Below are 19,716 nucleotides of genomic sequence, written 5' to 3'. Positions count from 1 at the left end.
CCAAACCAGAGCCTTTCAAAATTGCTTTAATCTATTTTTTTAATGCTGTGTGTGCATCTGTGAGGAGAGTGTGCTTTTCTTTTGGAAATCCTAACAACTTACAGCAGAAGACAGTGCCAGAAAGCTGTCCCACGTGCTGATGAGGACAATTTTGAGAGCTGTGGTGATGCTCTCCAATCCTGTGTGGAAGGGCTGCGGAGAAGGCAACAAGCATCACAGAATGCAGAGATGGGTGGGACTCTGGGGATATACCACCCCACCAGTCCTCAACTGGTGTGTGCTCTGATTACCTCCTTTGCAGTGTCCAGCAAACAGCTTCTGTTGGGAGGTGGGGTTTGGCTGGGGTGCACTGGGAAGCTCCAAGTTGTGGGCAATTACACCTGGTTAGCAAATGAAATTCTGTTCTCCACATCCTTTAAGCCAAAACTTTTTTTTTTTATGATGGATAGTTCATCTCCTTTTTCTAGTCTCCAAACCACTCTGCTGCTGCTTTAACCTCTACACAGGTAGAGAAGGCAATTCGGGCTGACCAGAAAGGCACTCTTCAGTTTCAAGCAGATTCTCGGCAGTGTGAGATCCATGGCAAACTTGAAAGATCTGTTTGCTTGATGTCTAGTGCTGGTGGGATTTGACTGGTGCTGCAGTGCAGCACGTCCTGGGAGAAGGCTTGCAGGCAGGGGCACAAGAGGGGTGTGAAGCACTTTGTGGATTTTAAGCAGTCTGTGCTACAGCAGTGTGGAGGGAACGGTGGGAAGAAGGGGATTCTCCACTGAGCAGGCACAAGGACAGGTGCAGGTGTTGGTGCAAGGAAGGATACAGCCCCAGCCCAAGTAGAGGGACTGGTAAAGGGTAGGAGCTGAGGGTGGATTTGGGAGACCTCTGAGCATGGCTGCAGGATTCAGACTTGGCCACGTCTCTCATTCTTTTAGTTTGGATATATCCAATAAAAAAGTCCTTGAAATGGAGCAAAACTAGATGATGATCTGTTCTTCACCTGTCAACCAGGTCTTCCGCCATGTGTTCCGAATCATTACGATTGACACTGAAAATGGAAATGGCACAGGATAGAAGGGGAAAACAAACTATGCGTACCCCAGGAGAAGGTGACCCGAACTTCCATGCGTTGCTGCCGGTGCCGGCGGAGAAGCTGTCCCGGACGCGCTGTCAGACAGCCCGGTCCCCGTCCCTAGGTGGCGGTGCCCGCCCGGTCCGGGAACCCGCCGGGAGCCCGGGAGGAGCCAGCGCAGCTCCGGACCCTTGGGCTGGGCACGGCGAGGGGATGGTGGGAGAGCTGTCGGGGCCCGCGGTGCCCGTGGGACTGAGCGGGGAGGCACAGCGCTGACCGTCAGCAGCCGCAGGATCTGCCGGGTCCTGTTCTTCATGGGCGGCTGCACCACAGCAAGGTCAGTGCCCCCTCCCCAAAAAGCCACGGTTTAATCGAGGCTGTTGAGCACCTCGTGCGGATTAGCGCAGGGTGGGACGCGCTGCAGGCAGAGCTGGAGGAGGATGTAAGAGGCAGAGCACACCGAAAGGCTGCAGGGTTACTGCAAATGTTTTTGGGACTGCCAGTCACTCCCTTCCTGCTCTTCTTACCCCAAAGTGGAGGAAAGACTAGCATACCGGGACAAGAGGTACATCAGAGCCCATCCCCATCATTAGATGACAGAGGTGCCCAAACAAAATTTTAAGCTCAAGGCAGACTTGTAGTGATACATTCCCAAAATACTTCCTGCCTCCAGTATTTTTTGGTTTGGGGATCTCCTTCATCAGACTTGGTATCTGTCTATGTAATAACCCTGGATGTATTTGTTCTTCTTCCAGTAATTATTCCATTACTTTTAAAATCTATATAAACTTTTATCTTCCACATTATCTTGTGCAAATATTCTTGCAGCTGAATGTGATATTTTTTTGAGGGAGTCTCTCCTTTGCCTTGCTTTGAACTTAGCACTTGCTAGCTTTGTTTAATAAAAAGGATGCAGATATTCTCCCAGTGCTCTCATCATCACCTCACACATTTTTGTCATTTTTTGCTGGTTTTCCACAATGCTCCCAGGAAATTCAGCTCTGAAAAGATTCTGCCTCTACAGATGGCTTGGGAATTTGTTGAAAATCATTTTAATTTGGAAGTTCTGTGTATGTGAGAAGAGCTCACTTTCTGCAAACTTCTGCTGAAAAGCAAATTCCAGAAAACCACCTTCTTTTCCCACCAAAGCCCCTGGGAGCCATTGCCATCTATAAGCTCACTTAGAAATAATTCCAGAGCCTCTATTCCACACCCCATAGGGCTGTCAGAGGAGACTGAAAGGCTTTTGGGAGCAAGAAGGGTTGCACTGAGCAAGGGTGGTGAAGGGAGGTGACACTCACAAGTACTCAGACTGCACTGCAGCCACCAGGGGTCCTTTGTGAGGGACACAGAGAGAAGAGTTAGACATGAGAGAGCCCCTCCAATGTGCCATGGTACAGGGACTGGCAAAGGGTGTGTAGTGATAGGACAAGGGGTGATGGCTTTAAACTGAAGGGAAGTAGGTTTAAATTAGGTATTAGGAAGAAATTCTTCACTGGTGAGGGTGGTGAGGAACTGGAACAGTTTGCCCAGAGAAACTGTGGATACCTCATCCCTGGAAGTGTTAAAGGCCATATTGAAGAGAGCTTTGAGCAATCTCGTCTAGTGGAAGGTGTCTCTGCCCTTGGCAGGTTGTTGAAATTAGATGATCTTTAAGGTCCCTCCCAACCCAACTCATTTTGTGATTTCATGATTTCATGAAAGACATCAGAGAGACCCTGATGTAGCTCAGAGATGAGTTTATGATCTGACTGGTTTAAATCACTGCTTTTTTCCCATAACTTATATAGGTGCTAAGTCCAACCTGCCTGTGACACCACTGTGGCCCAAAGCCAATTGCTAACAAATCTCTCTCTCCCTTGTCCAGACCAAGGTGCTGCCCCTATAACTTCTACAGATGTGGAGCTGTGGTTTCAGATTCATCTGTGCTCTTTTGAATTTCAACTTGGTTCACAGAAATATGAGATAGATTTCAAAGGTAAAAATAATAGTGTGCTTACTTTTAGATAGAGGGGAACTAAATGTCATGCAGCTTCTTTTGCAAAATGCCATTGAAAATCCTTTTCTGTTTGAATATGAAAGCAATGAAGGAATACTTAATGGAGTACAAGCAGTCTGTCAACACAGGAAGAAGAGGAAGGGGAAGGAAGTGAAACATAAAATAATATGTAAGTAGTTTTTGCACACTAATCAAAACTGGTGGCTCTAGTCCGAATAGAGACATTTTAAAGTATTGTCTCTGTCTCTGATATTAAGACATGCTGAGCTAAGGCTGTAAATATGGGAACCTTCATTATGTATTTATAATTAGGAAATCAAGGGCTGAAATAAGGATAAAATTATGTTGAAGGAAATGATAGTGACTAAGTCATCATAGGTATGAAGTCCCTCTTGTGCACACACAGTGTAGGTGGTAGTTGTGTGCATTGTAATTTGACTTTTTATAGGAATTCAGTTTACCCTAATGCACAGTGAGCATGGCATGTTGGTGACTCTGCTTTTCCTTAGGTGTCTGTGCCAGGCAGCTAGGCCTTTTCCAAGCAGGAAAAAAACCAACCAGCCAACCAAACCAAAACCCCTCAACAAACTGTTATGACCATTGCCTTGCAGGAGAGGAACAGGGAAGAAAAACCGGACATATAACTTAAACCAACCATGGACTGTATTTGAATTTCGATGGTATATATACATCCTGTGCAGAGCTTAAAAAGAAATGGTGTGCAGTGATGGTTGCTCATAATACATCATATTTTAAGGGGGATGTGAGCTGTGGAAGACAGCCTTGATTAAAATGTTAAAAAGAGTGTATGTCATGCCTACAGGAGGTGGTATGCATCACTTCTTATGTCTGGAACTGGAAAAAAGGTTTGGCTTCTGGTGGCTTTCTTCAGCAGCTGGAAAAAGAGAGAAGTTTGTTCAAGGTGTCTGCAGGACAAGTGAACTGTAAGCAGACCAGGGATGCAGTGCTCAGATGGTGCCCAAGCACTACCTCAGTAGTTCCTTCAGTGTTTTATCTTCTCATACCTCTGCTCCATTACCGAGTTCTGGTAAGTGAGTGTGTGGAGTTCTTATCTTTATGTCTTCCCTGGCAATAAAGCTGAGCCTGAGTCCAGCATAATCTGGGCGCATCACTGCATGAGAGCTGGAGAATCTGGCACTCACTGCAGAGGTTGCCAGGCTCCTGAGGCCTCTGCAGGCAGCAGACTGGGTTTCCCCAGTCTCTGAAGCATCATCATCCTTCACTGAGATGCTGTCTGGTGGGCAGAACCAGCTGCCAGGTTGTGGGAGAGGCAGGAATTATCCTGAGTATCTCTGGCAAGCAGTAAACAGTGAGAGTGCCTAGGATGGGGATTGAAATACAAGGCACTGTGACACATCAGTGAAAAACAGAAAAGATGCAGTGTAAGTCAGAGTCTAGACCCCTGGAGAAGGACTACACATTTCAGAGAGGCCTGTTTTTGTGAGAGATCACACCACTATAAATGGATCAAAATGTTTGCTGAGTATCACCACTTGGAGTGAGGCAAAGTTAAAAAGATGTCCACAAACCTCCCCGAAAACTTTCACAGGCAGTGAGCGTTTGTGAGTGTTTTTCCTGTGCTATCATCACAAGTTCCAAGAGGAGATGATCTCTTCTTTCAGCACCACAAGAGGAGCTGGTGCTTGTTGGAAGCTGGGTCAGCAACCATCAAAGGCTCAGTGATTTGGAGACAGATTCCCTGTGAAGGGAAGAAAACATAAAGCTGAGATAATCAGCTCCTCAGTCAGTCACTACAGCATGAAAAGGCTGCACAGATCCCTCCTTACTGATGGCAAAATGCCTGAAGCAGAAACAGCAGGGAGCAGAGGAGGGACTGGATGTAGGAGCAGCACAAGCACTGTGTTGCACAATGACATCTGCTCTCCTGGGCAGCATTCCCAGAGAGCAAAAACCTCCCTTCTCATTCATAGTGCATTTGTCTTCTCTTTCAAAAAATGGTCCAGAGACATCTGAATCCTCTGATTGTGATAAAAATCTGCAGAATTTCTAGTGCTGCAAAGAGTAGCAGTAGGAAACAGGACATGGAAATGTATGGGATGTTATGATCTTTATTTTCCTGACAGTGGAAAATTATGTCTGTTTATTGAGTCCTCTCCTGCTTCAAATGACTCATTTATCTGCTGATGTAGACTTGGTGCAGGTAGGCTGGGAGGTGGGTTTGACGGTGTTGGCAGGCTGTCACTGTGGCAGGCGTGCTGGAAGGGGAGTGCTCTGAGCAGAGATCCTCATGGCCTCCAAGACTGCCGGGCAGCTTCCCACTTTCTGCTGAAGAGACGTTACATGGCTGGGGGTGTTCAAAGAAGTCTGATGGAGATGAAAAAACTCCATCATAATGGAGTTTCTAGGGCTGTTTTTTATATTCTTCCATTAAGATTGATACAGGTGAGAAGGTGAAACAGGTCCAACTGAGGCATGCATAGCCAGAGAGCCTGGGGTAAACATAATTTTGGTTTGTCACACAGCCTGCTGGTGACCTGGGAAAATCAGGGAATAAGGTTGACATCCGAGATTTTTGGATGTTGTAGTCTGGAGCAGGAGGAAGAGTGGGACTGGAAGAGCAGAGATATCAGTTAGGGGAAATTTGTGCAGTGTTGTTGGAACAGGGATCGGTAGAATCTTATAGCAATCAAGAGAAATAAAAGAAAAGAAAATTAATACTCTGGTGGGATCAAAAGGCAGATGTTAATAATCTGGCATGGTTTGGTGAGCCTTTCCTTCTCTGATTCCTCTCCCAATGAGTTGACTTTCACAGTCCTGCCATACAATTAAGGAAAAGGATAGTTTTAATAATTTCTTACAGTCTCAACAGGCATTGGGTTAACAATATGTGCCATAACATTTTCTATTTTTTTTGGTAGCATACTGCCAGAAGAGGTCAGTGTGGCCTGGTGGTGGTAAGGAGAGGTAACGATCATGCTTGTAGAACTGTTGGTACTTACTTTGAACAGGTCTAGGATAGGATATTATTAGGCATGTTTATAAGTATGTAGTCAAATAAGGAAGGAAAAGCTACCACTTTTGCTGAAAGCCTAGTGTGATGCATCTTGCTGCAGAGCATCACTGTTACATACATGGATGTTTCTCTACTTGTGGCTTGCATCAATAAGAGAGAACAATTTATACAAGGACAGAAGGTTTTCTGAAGCAGTCCTTAAAATATGACCAGGAGACTCTCTTGTGGAAATCCCTTGAGTTTGTTAACCTTGGTCAAACTTGTTTCAAACAGTCAATCAGACACTATTCACATGCATCATTTCCTTCGGACTGGGGCCATTCAGCACTGCCTGAAATAGGATATGAGGTAAATATCTGCTCACACCTGCTCTCTGCTTTGGGAAAAGTTGTAGTCTGTAATAGCTTGTATGAAGTAAATGTAAAATACGTGCCTGAGCCGAAGAACTGGTTTTGTTAGCTTGCAAATGTGTCACTCCAAAATGTATAGCTACAAGAGAGAAAGGACAGTTGTGCAGAAGAGCTTTGTAGGGAACACAGTTTTGTCCATTTACACCATGGCACTGTATATCTAAGTGGCTAGTGCACAGAATTGTTGGTTTATCCATCATGCTTTTGGTTTGACCTAAATGACAGCTGATGATCTGATCTGGAGGTTGAGCCTCAGTGCTAATTTTTCACAGGACTGTTTCTCCTTTAAAACTTTGTCACGCTCTGGAATTTCAAATCAAAGCATGACCATCATCTCATTTAGTACTGCTATAATAAGGTTTAGGTCTTGTGTGTTTTTGAAACATCAGGCAGCGTGATTATAAATAAAGTTGCCTTGATGACTCATTACAGTAACACCAGGGCTTGTCTATAAAGATGAGTCAGAGCACAAGAAAGATAAGTGTGCACTTGATATAGGAAAACAATTTCACCTTCTCTTTTCCAGCTGGACACCTGTTCTGAACTGCTGGTGTCTTTGCACAGGTTTGCTTCAGTTTGTTTAGGACTGCAGATGCTCTCTGGGCAGAAGAAATGTGCTCCACAGAGTGCAATAACTCCTTTCTATTACGGACAAACACTCAGAGTAGGAGTTTAGAGCACACTGGGACAGGAGTGAGAGAGAGAAAAGGGGCATGAACAAGGGAGAGAGGGCTCTGAAAAATCCCAGACCACGATTGCACCCACACTGGATGCTGGTAGGTCCTCTGGGAGTGACCAGGGAGGTGTGACCCAAAGTGGTGTAACACTTTGGTCTGTGTTGTGTTAACATTTTTCCAGCTAGTAGCAAATATCGGGAAATTGAAAACCTATTTCAGCAGACAATAAAGGATTACAGCATCCTCAGGCTCTGGAGGGCTCGGACACTGACACTTTGGCAACTTCTCTGGTTGTTTGTGTCCACTTTACTTCATTCCCCCTGTGGCAGCAGAGCCCTTCAGATAACAGCTGGGGCCCCATCCTGTTCTTGAAGCAAGTGGGTGGTTCCCTCTTGGCTAAAGGAAAATCCTCTTCCAAACAGTCCCATATCCTGGGCGCATTCCTCAGGAGCAGATAGCTCTGATTCTCTGATTTATGATGGAAAATTAACCATATCAAAAAATGGGAGTGGAGATGGCAAAAAGGTTGGGGCCCTGTGGAATTAGACCTGAGTTTATAGAAAATTTATGTTGTAATTAGGCAAACCCTGCAACTGAAATAATTTTATAATGATGGCTTTTATAAAACTAGGGGTTATATACAGGGTGCATGCAAATTTTGTTTTGTAAGCCTGGCTTTACATAAACCATCTAGAAAACTATCAGATTCTGTGACCTTTTTTAGGGAAAAACCAGCAAACCCAGGCATTTTAAGTTCAAGTTGTACATACCCTCCCTGTTGGTAGAACAACATGATTTGGAGAAATGTTTTCTTTACTGTTTGGCTTCTTGCAACTGCAATGTTCTCATTCAAAATGGAAAAGGCCAGAGTTCTATTTTTTTCATGAAATCTGAGAGGTTGATTAACCACAGCTGGAGGAGTGGGTGGACTGCTTTCCCAGGATATGGGAGACCTACATTTAATCCTATACTTGAACTGAACCTAAACCTCCCTGTTTTGGGTGCCTACTCCTATCATTTTACAATGGAGAACAGTATAGGGTCACTTGGACTCAAGTGTAATAACCAGAGATGCCAATCCAGTTCTGGAGTTTTCAAATTCAAAACAGCACCAAAATGGAATGTTCCTGAAAAAAAAAAACAAACAGAAAACAAACAGTGGTTCCAGTTGGCATAAGCATTTTCTACAAATTCAGAAAAACCATTCAGTCAAAACTCTGGTGGATTGGCTCTTTGTTTTGTAGGTGTAATGTGTAGTTTTATACATTTTCTTGTGTCAAACTTGGCCACAACTGAACAAAACATGAGAAATTTGGAGACAGGTTTGAATTAAACTGATAGGATAAAAATAAGTAGTTAATTTTATCCCTCTGCTAGAGAGAGGAACTGAAAATGTTTCAATACATGTAAACAGGTGACCACTTCAGTTCTTCTCTGAGAATAGATATACTAAATTTGTAGAAAATGTAGTCTGCTTGCTGGACAGTGATTTTTCAGAAAAATTGTGCTCTGAGACAGAAACTTATAGTGTTATTTCTATTTAGACTTACAGTTCAGGGCTGCAGAGAAACATGAGTGACTAGTGTTTGACCCATGACCTATTGTCCATCCCTATATGAGATGTCACTATCAACTATTTGCTATATATCAGAAACTCAGTTTTCTTCTTTTAATTCTCTTCTTCCCCATCAAAACAATTTTGTATTTCCGAAATAGTTCTTGTTATATCAACAAAGTTTCTAAAGCATAATGGGATTTTTTTGGTTTTTTTTTTGTTAAAGACACAGGGATTCCTTTTAGCTCCAGCTCAAAATTCTCTTGTTTCATTTGCTGGTTTTGCAGGGAAGAAAGTCTAAGACACTTTCCATAGGGTGGAGATCAGGGAAGGAAAAAGCAGGAGTGGGGAAGACCACCTGACACACATTATTTATCTTGGCCTTTCTGAACAGGAAAGAAGAAAACCCTTTTTGAAGGCCAGCTAAGGATTAAGCCATCCATTCAGCCATGCCATCAGTCCCAGCCATCTAGCTCAGTGTCAGGCCATGGTCTGCTGAGATCAGATCTAGCACCACAGAAGAAAGAGGTTGTTTTCATTTTTCCCAAAACACACATCCTTTTTCTCTGTTAAGAGATTTTTGCAAAGGCAATGCTGAACAGGGATCAGCTGTGAGCACCGGCACACCTGCCTTCTCATGCATGCAGGAAACCACCACCATGCAGCTGACTTCAGGGGAAGGTTTGACCTGCCAAGTGAGAGGGAAAGGCTTGACTCAGTGTGTGAAACAAGTGTGTGTTTCATCCCACACTGGGATATGGGCTGTATGGGTACACCATTTTTTGTTCCATCTACCTATTATTTTGGATCTGGCAGAAAATTGGGTGGAGAAGGCAGCCAACCCATAAAGATGAGAAGTGTTTGTATATAGGTGTATAAGAATATGGTAAACCACCTGATATGTTTTCCTATAGGCAGAAAGAACACATGGAAAAAAAAGCCCAGGGCAGGCAGTGAATGAGCAGCTCCTGTTCCACACCATTAGTCCATCTCATATAGCTGTTGTCTGTAAGCAGGATTTTGACTGGAGGATCTGTGAGACTCATGGGAGACTTGTATGAAAGATATAAGGGTACAGGCTGGATCTGCATCAAAATTCTTAGGGGGGTTTCCAGAGTAGAGGGAAAATGTTGTGCTCCCTACTCTGTGGGTCCGATCCTAACTCTTTAGACATTTTGCAACCAGTAAAGCAACAAATATCAATGGTGAAAGCTGCCAGCTAAGCCCCATCTGTTCCTGCCTTAAAGTCAAGCAGGAACACCTGGCAAGGAGCTATCTGGACAGGAAAGAAAAGAAGGTGGTTGTTGAGGAGTTTGCTGCCAAAGGGCTGATAGTAGATTTTTGTTACTTTGGTGTATGCATTTTCTTACCCCATGGCTTTTTCTGGTCCCTAGGAAGCTGCTTTGCCAGAGGTGTCACTTATTCTCATCAATACTGTCCATCCTGCATAGACCACCCTAGCATGTTTTGTAACTGAAGTTCTTGTTGGAAATTTTGTTTCAGGGAAACCATGAACACTGTTGCCTTTCAGCCAGACCTGAGATTTCAAGCAGCCTTTTGAACAGCTGTGTAGAAAATGAAAAAATATCCTGTAATCTTTGAGAAACACCAGATTTACCTGGCATATATTTTGGAGGATACACATTCATGCTGATAGTGACGATGTTGGATGTAACAATATCTTACCTAGAAATAACACTTTAAATTTTGACTCTTTTGAGCTCTGTGTTGCATATAAGAATCTCATATGTGGCATTCAGCTATATCGCAGCTGTTTCACTTACAGGAATGAAACTACAAGTATAGTAACTTGTGGAGTGGCTGGGTCCTCTAAGAGAGTTGTTTTCCTCCCAAACAGGCTGGTAGCAGTTAAATCTTAATAAATAATGTAACTGTAACAACATGGTGATGATTTGGATACAAGTGCAATGTCGATTTAAATGTGCATTGTGGTTAATTCCTAAAACTAATTGCTTCCAAGTATGGTACATAAGTATATGTTTTTTATGACATACTTGGGGAAATGAATATAGAAAATGGGGAAAATGGAGTATAAAAAGCATGTTTGAGGGGTGACTCTCTGGAGTTGTTTTTCCACAGAAAGAAGATCATCAATATCTTGTCAGTGTAACAAAAGTAGACAATAGGCTCTGAGCTGTTTTTGTCCTGTGGTTTGGATGATTTGAATTTTGTGGCAAGAAAAGGCTTTTAGATCATATCCTAAAGGACTGTTACATCATGTTCCCTAATTTCTCTGCTGGTCCCATTTGGTTATCTTGCAATAAAAATCATAAGGGCTATAATTCAGATGGAAAAAATATATTCCTGGATAATGAAGAACCAAATGACTCATTGGTCTTCCTCGGTCTGTCTCAGCCATTGATTGTGTGCTGAAACCAGAGTGATGGGGCCTATCTTCACATAACCCTTCTGAGAGAGCGGGTAGATGCCTCAGGCTATACTGCACTCCAGTCATACCACAAATCAAAACAAGAGTAATTTCCTGCTCTTCTAGAAAGAGCAAAGTTGTTATTTTGAGCTGTCTGTGCCCTCCTGAACTGCAGGCTGGGCTGGGATCTTGCTTTAAGGTTATTATGCAACCTTACTCCCAAAACCTGAAGTATGAGTATGAAACCATCCTTGGATCCACACCAGGATATTGTAGTGGACTTCTCTCAGGTGTTATAACACAGGCTGTACAGCCCCAATGGGATGCTGTCATGCACCGTTATTCAGCTCACCATGGACTTCCTTGCAGACCTGTTCCTGGTGAGAAGTGCCCCAGTGGTGTTTGTTGCAACTGGGATGGATGAGAGGTTGTTCTACAGTCTGAACTTTCAGCTTCTTTCATATTTCCTGTAGGAAATCCCCAAAGTAAATTAGCCCCTGGACTGAACTGTTGCATTTGGTTTATTTCCACTGTCTTATCCTTCTAAGTGGAGTTGGGGGATTTGATCAGAAAATAAAGGTTTTCCTTAAGCAAACTAGGGCTACTCTGGAGCCTTTTGGACAGTGGATGTGGATCTCATTTACCACAGCTGAGTACAGGACTTTTGAAAGGAGAAGGTAAAAGTGCATTGGAAGGGATGACATTTACTATACAACACTTTCAGTTGGTGATAAGGCTGTTCTTTAAACTCTGTCTCCAATAATCAGCATTCCAGACCTGTTCTTGCTCTAAGCCACCTGTCTTGCTTGGTGGTGTTTGGGTTTGCTGGGATGTAAGTGCTTGGCGTTGCATGTTTATCAAATCACATATTCCTACTCCCAAAGTGTTCTGTCCGTTTGGAGGGTGAACATTTCTGTGCAATGGCAGTCCTCATTTTCCTGATTAACTAGTTTCTGACTAAGGGCTGGAGGTGTGTCCTAGTGGGTGTCTGAGATGGGCTCTTGCCATTGCTGGGTACAAATACTTTCTCTGCAATGCAGAATATCCCTAAGGGTTTTTAGTTAATTGCTTCCTGTGACTGACCACACACACACACGGGAGTCTGCTGCTATGTTTGTTATGGAAGCCACGTTTTGGATTCCCAGTTTAACAAAAACACCCTGCATTGACAGGGTTGTAATAGAGCAAACACTGTTAGTTAAATCCCATGCATGCAAACAGCTTGCTTCCTTCCTGCTCTGTTGTTAAACCTTCTAACTCAAAGTCCAGCCATCTCATTTCGTGTTTTACTGAAGGTGAGGAGGGAGATGACTATACTTCAGTTTCACCAATTGCTATTGCGTAGAGCATTTTTGATTTTTCAATGTTGGAAGTCTTTTTGCTAATGAAGGGCTGGAGAACTGAATGTAATCTCTTGCTGTTTGATGTGTGTCTTCATCACTCTCTGGAAAGCTTTCATGTGAGCAGGACCACACTGTTGGAGGATACAGATCCTTCACGTGGTCAAGTCTGAAAGGGACTACTATAAATTTATTGTTATATTTTGATTCAGTTATTGTGTGATAAAGGTAAACAGTGACTTCTGTTCATTGAGGTGCAGGAGGAAGTGAAAGACATGGACTTTGACAGGTACTGGGGAATACTTGCTGGCCACAGATGGCACAGCTGATTGCATTGTATTTACTGGAAGAGGTTTGGTGTCTGACAAGTAGATAAGATGTCTAACCAGCTGGAAACCCCCATGATGCTTAAGATGATTACTTATTTACTCTCACCACAAATAAACTCACTGTGTCCATATAATAGAGAGGAGAGTGAGATAAATGTAACTATTTTCACTGGGGGATTTATAACTCTCATGGTAAATAATTACTTTTGGTTTCTGCAGGTCTAGATAAGTTTTCTGCAGGTCTAGTTGACACAATCAAGAATTCCCCAGTCATCTTTTATAAAGAGCTGGCAGACAGAGTAAGGTTAAGGTAGTTTAATAGTATATCTTTCTAATTTAATTGCTATTCATTATCAAATACTCTGATGCTTAAAACAGAATTGCAGCTCCAATCCATGTTTTCCTCTTGGAGAGAGTTAACTCTTCAGGGTGAAATTAAGCTCCACTGATTGAGGGTTTTTTGAGTACTTTATATTAGAACAGAAATGAGCAACATTAAACCCCTCAAACCTCTGCCCTCTCAAAATTGTCAGCAGGTTATAAAGCTGACTCAAATGTTGGGTTTTACCCAGAAAGCTGACTCAGGTGGAATTACTGAAGGTCAAAGCCTTTGCCGGGATACCACCTGCATGAAGAGTACCAGTTAGATGTTCTATCTTGCGTGAACTACTCAACTTCTCATTTGCTGGTATTAAAATGTAGGTGTTGAGATGGCTATCACTGATACCACCAGCGTCAAGGGTTTTTTGATTTTAAAGGCTGGATCTGCAAAATTGCAGCAAATTTTAGATTTTCAACAACCCTTCCTAGTTTTCAGGAAACCAGGATTCAAGTTTTTTAAAGCCTAAATTGAATAAAAAAAATTCTCAAACCAGCCAGAAGCATTTTTTTTGTGTTGTTTCTTGACATGTTATTTAGAGCTGGTCCCCTCCAAAGTATCTTGGAGACAGAGCTACCTAAATGTGAACTGGACTCTGAGATCTGAGGTACAACAAGCACATTCATTAATATGTAATTGAGGCTGTTTTATAAAAATTTGCTTTGCCATCAGCTGACTGTTTCTCAAGAGGATGTACTGTAATCAAGGATAAAATGCTGCCTATATCTCAGAAAGTGCAGGGTCTGTAAAGAGAAGCACCTAAGTTAAGCAAGACACTCTTGATTTCAATATTCAGGCTCTAGAAAATGTATCTCCATCAAATACACCAGACTCCTTCAAAACATCAGATACACCAGAGCAATATTGCTTTTTGAAGTGCACCCCTCAGTCTCTATCATTGTTCAGGTTGGTTCATGGTTCAGAAATCTTTTAATATTCCTTAGAGCAGAGGCTGCAATTCAGCAGATCATTGCACAGGAAGGAGTGGAGGGTCTACATAATTCTCAAATCCTTATATAATGTAACTAGTATCTAATCATGCCTAGTTTTCTTTGGTACATACATAGTTTTCTTTGTCCCACTGGTTCCAGTAAGCCTCTCTGTCCTTGGTGTGAATATTCTCTGTACCCTCTTTTTTTCTTGTACAGGCTACAAATGTGTTGTGCTTACACAACTTTTACTATTCCATAGTTATTATCAGAAGGAAAGGGAAGGATATTTAAACCCACACTAAAATAGTGCTGCTTGTTTGTTTCTTTTTTTTTTTTCAAATGGCACTTGAACATATTGAAAAAATATTGCAATTTACTAAATTGACTATGAATTATTTCTAAACCATTTTTATTGGAATAAATTCTAGAACTACTTTAGTTTCATAGTAGCATACATAAGTACATAAATATGTGAAATTCTTCAGCCCTGACAGAACAAAATACCTGTTAGCTGAAAAAATTGATCCTTTAATTTCCATTTTTTTCCCCATTCTTGTTACCAAGCATTAAAATACATGCAGACCTAAATAAATAACATAGATAAACATCTCTCCTTAAATAGCAACAATTATGTCAATAAAATTGTTTTTCTTCAACCACACTGAGTCTTGAATTCGCTACACAAGGGCTGGGAGAGCAGATGACAGCAATCAGAAAGACCCCAATTTATTGAGACTGGAGGTTACCATTTGTTTATCTGCTCCTGCTACAAACTGAGTCCTAATAATAGTAGAGGGTGTGTGTATGTGCTCAAAACACAAAAAGAACACAACATCCTTTCTCTACCTAAGCAGGTCTTGCAATTATTTTTTAATAATATTTTAAAATACTCAAAGCGTTTTAGGAGAATGTATGTTCTTTGCTCTTTAATTGCTTTTATTTTGTAAACTGCTGTGAGAACAAGTCCTATGGCTTAAGTCACACTCATCTGCATCTTATTTCCTAATGTTTCTGACAAACAAATTAGTGAGTGCCTCCTTACTGAGTGAATTAATGAGGATTCCCAGACCAATATATATTTATTGAGATAATGGCTATGTTTGCTTTAGGTTTCTTAGTGTGGGCAGGGTTCTCAAAAGTGATCCTACTGATCTGAATTCTTCCATGTGCCGTTGAAATGATGCTCCAGCCACTTCACTTGCTATTTGTTTCAGCTGCTTAGCAGCTGTAGGAATGGTCCATCAGATCACTGATACCTCTGAAGGGTTTTGAAAACCCAGAACTTCATGCCTGCTGACTGTACCACAGACAGGTCAGTACCTGTTGGTCTTTCTAGTTGCAGTGTCCTTCAAAAATAAACAAAGCATTATCTTTGTGTTTCAAAAAGCCAGACCTGTAATGTACCTAGTCTGTCTTCCAGAGGCATGTTTTGAATTTTAGCATCTCAGCACAGTGCTGTTCCCTTTATTTTAGCTCCTCTCTAATCTTCAGAGTCAATTACTGATAACATTGTTAGGATTTTACATATCTATGTGAATGAACCTGAGACTACACAAGAACTTAGAATATATCTTGAGATAAGGGCATAAGACAAAACACAGAGGGTAACTTGTGTTACTTATGTTTTAAATGTTACACATTTAAAAGGAAAGCTCCTTGCTGCAAGAGTCAGTTGTACATTAGCCTCTACCCACACCCTCCTCCTAGGAAATGTGCCCCAAGGGCTTTCTACTGGACCACAGTGATGCTCTCTCTGCCTGCAGGGAAGCACCTTCTTGGGCTTGGGGTCTATTTTAATGAAATAGCTGAGGAGGGCAGGCAGAAAACACCTTCTACAGTCCTCTGCTACCTTCATCCTCAGCCTCTCCCCAGACGTGAGTTTGCATCCTGGAAGCAGGAGAAGACAATACAGCAAGGGCCTGTTCTTCTGCAGTATGTTTCACAAGGAAAGAAGAATAAGACAGACAACAATAATTGCAAAATATCCCTGCTCTGAAATCAGGCAAACTGCCAGAGACCTCTTATGCAAAAAAAAAAAAAAAAAAAAAAAAAAAAAGACACTAGAGATTCAGCTTTCCCACATAAACAGCTTCCTTTCAAAGTCAGAGTCCAGGCACACACTCAAATACATACTGCTCTTTGCTGCTCTTCCCCAGCAGGCTCTAGACATCCAGTATGTGCCACCCATCCAATGTTAGCATTGTTTCTGTCATAGTCTCCACCAAAGATTGCAAGCTTGAAATTTGGCACTGTGATAGATCTGTTTGGTTTGAGTAATTAATTAATCTTCCCAGATTCTGTCTTCCCATGCAGGAGGAAAGGAATTGTTACCAGAAGGTGGTGCCTCCCAGAACACAGGGTGCCCTCTGACAAGCAGGACCTCGGCTCCACCAAACATCCCCACACCCTCAGAACAGAAAACTCAATGTTCTTATTCTTATGGCTTGGAACAAGCAAATATTTCATCACAAGCTGTATATTTCTAAATTAATCTGTCTTGCACAACATTACTATGCATTCAGACACTTAAGTCTAATTATCACTTTATAACCTTTTGCATCTGCTTCTGTTGAATCACTGAAGTTCCAAGTATGTTTTCTTGAGTTGTTTTATTCTTAAACAAATTGTTTCTGTGACTGGCTGTCAACAGCTGCACTGTTCATTTTATGCATTTTGAATACACTCTTTTTCTGCAGTGTGTCCTGATACTGCAGCTCAGCTTCAAATCTGAACCCAGAGAATTCCTTTGGTAGGCTGTTGATTAGGTTTGTGGGTCATCCCTAATTCAGGTTTTCCCCTAGACTTGTAGATTTTGTTCTTGAATAACAAATAACACAATTTAAGCACTCACAAAAGTGTAACAACTCTTGGTGGATCTTTTACAAGGTTTTCTGAGTGTGCCAAATCGCTCTCCAGCCTCAGCCAGAAGCAGGCTGGTACATGTCAGTGAGATGTTTGACTCCTTGGAGTTACCTGGTGTCACCCACTCCATCAAGGTTGGGATCAGTCTCTTCTCCCAAGTAATGAACAACAGGACAAGAGGAAATGACCTCGAGTTGCACCAGAGGAGGTTTGAATGGGATACTAGAAAAAATTTCTGCACTGAAGGGGTTGTCAGGCACTGGAAAGGGCTGCCCAGGGAAGTGGTGGAATTGCTGTTCCTGGAGGTGTTTACAAGATGTGCAGATGTGGCCCTTAGGGACATGGTTTAGTGATGGACTTGACAGTGCTGGGTTAATGGTTGGATTCAGTGATCTTAGAGGTCTTTTCCAACCCTAATGATTCTGTTGTAGATTTCATCCTCTTTGGAGTAAAATAGTAAAAATCCAAACAAAGCACAGAGTAAAAGTATGATACTTTAAAAAGTGATTTTTATGTTTATTTTTATAGTTCCAAATTAAATGCATTTTCTATGAAATGCTTCAATCATTTTTAAAAATAACAGAGCTAGCAACCAATGGAAAAACTGTTGTCTAATTTATCTCTAAGGAAATATCTATTGAAAACAATCTACTGCAAAATTTCTGATGTTCACAGATATTGTCCTGCTTTCCTGGTTTCTTTCATTCCATGGTTCATCAGTGCATTCTCTTGAGTGTGCATTTGTGAAATCTAGTGGGTTCTTTCTTCTCTGAATTGTACCAGTAGTAATTTCAGATGGCACTGCATTGCCACAGACTTGGGCAGACTGGCATCCATTGACAGTGATGTGCTTAGACTGGTTGAGGTGCTCAGATGGATGAGGACACCTGTATGCTCCACTGTTCTCCTGTTGGTGTCTAAGAATATTCAAGTCAACAATAAAGAAATTAGATATATGCCAGTATTTCTTTGTTCTTATCTTCCTGAACAAGTACCTGGGCAGTATCAGTTTGGACAAAACTCAACATCCCAGGTGAAAAAGTTGAAGTTTGTATATTTAGTTATGTTGGCATTTTGCTCTGTGTGAATGTTTTTGCTGACAGCAGCAGCAGTTGCGCAGCAGCAGCCAACACTGTTACAATACTCTAAGCAGTAAGGCATAAGCAAATCACCAGAGATGTACACTGTATTTAATAATTTACAGTCACAAGCAGGATGCAGGCACCTCGATTTTAAGGTTTAGCTTTGGTGGAGTATTATTTTGAGACTTGCTAAACAACAAAGGCATAAGTTGTCATGTAATGGTGGGATTCCATTCTTTCCATGACTATGTGGGTGACAAAGAGTGCCTTGTCCCTGACAGGTGCTGTGTCTGGAAGACTGTCCATCTGGAACAGAGAGGGTTAACCATGTAGACTGCCACTTTAAACAAAGGCTTGATTCATGTCTTTTCTTCCTTGAAGAGAATGAGAGAAAGAAATGTAAGTAAAATACAGCAAAAGCTGTTGTGAAACAAGCTCGTTGCTGTTCTCTGAAAAACAAGTATCTGAGGATTCATTTTCAGAGGCGCTGAAGCAGTGGGACACCAGGGGGTGGCCGCAGCCACTCTTCCTCCAGGGGCTGTCACTGCCTTGCCGATGCCAAGGACTAAAATTGTCTGACTTCTTAGAAGAGGATGTTGTCCTGACTATGTGCCACAAAAAATGTCTGCTGTGCAAAACCACAAGCTATTTCCCACTCCAAAGCAAAATCTTTAATAGTAGCTGTTCTTGCAATAGTTGGTGGATGACTGCTGCGCAAAGGGGACCCCTTTCTGTCAGCATATTGAGGCTTGCAGGGTCTGGGAGGCTGTCTGTGATCTCAGACAGGTATGTGTCTGAAAATGAACATTCCTTTCATAGCCAAGTGAAAGGGCAATTTTCAGCCGACAATTCAAAAGTTAAAAAAGCAAATGCATCTATGGAAAACAGCTGATAATAAGGTTCTATGGTTCATAGCACTGTTGACAAATTTTACCACAGACAATGAGTTTATTGACTCTGGCAGCACTCCTTGACCATCAATAAAGTAGTTATTACTGAAAGTTTTGGTGCTGGTTTATTAAGGGATGGTTATTCAGTATTTGGACATTCAGAAGCCTGGGACTGCACTTCTTGAAGCTGGAGGAATGGTATGAAACTGCAGTGTATTGCTCCTACCTGCCTACATGGTTGTCAATATGTGCATCTTAGCATACAGTTTCAACAGTTTCTTGCAACTGCACCAGAATGTGCCTCTAAATGGAAGTCAAGAAGTAATAATTGAAAATTTCAGATAGTCCTAGGTAAGATCACAAAAAATAGTTTGGAAGATAGAGATCTGTGGACTTCATGTTTCATTGTATATACATATGCATTTATGTATATATAGAAATGTATAATTGAAAGCTGCTAAATGAAATCACACTTCATTAGGCAAGTTCTGTAAGAACATGGAGGAATATATGTCTTCATATTTTGAAAAAATGTGTATGTGACATTGTTGCATTACAACTTTTAAAATTACTTTTATTCTGAAAGTGCTAAACCCCATAAACTTTAAATGAGACTTTTCAAAACAGGATTCAACCTTTTCAGTCCAATTGCAACATGTTTTATTTGAATGCACATACTGAAATATAAAATGATGACAATAATTATTCCTGGAAGGTATTAAAAAGTTGATCCGTATGCATAAATTGAATTATGTCTCTGGCAAAGGTGCACTATAAGCAAACAGACTTAGTATAAACACTTCATATTCCT

General features: G+C 41.7%; 1 long non-coding RNA gene across 1 annotated transcript; it reads left to right on the top strand.

Moving 5' to 3' along the window:
- Positions 1 to 1,226: 1,226 nt before the first annotated feature.
- On the top strand, positions 1,227 to 18,437 carry LOC139669311 (uncharacterized). Its single transcript, XR_011697234.1, has 5 exons — positions 1,227 to 1,403; positions 2,934 to 3,044; positions 3,149 to 3,234; positions 3,889 to 4,113; positions 18,297 to 18,437. It is a non-coding gene; the product is annotated as an uncharacterized lncRNA (long non-coding RNA).
- The last annotated feature ends 1,279 nt before the right edge of the window (positions 18,438 to 19,716 follow it).

This window comes from Pithys albifrons, chromosome 3, assembly GCF_047495875.1.
Source record: "Pithys albifrons albifrons isolate INPA30051 chromosome 3, PitAlb_v1, whole genome shotgun sequence".
Lineage (NCBI taxonomy): Eukaryota > Metazoa > Chordata > Aves > Passeriformes > Thamnophilidae > Pithys > Pithys albifrons.
This window is presented reverse-complemented; position numbering and strand designations above follow the sequence as displayed.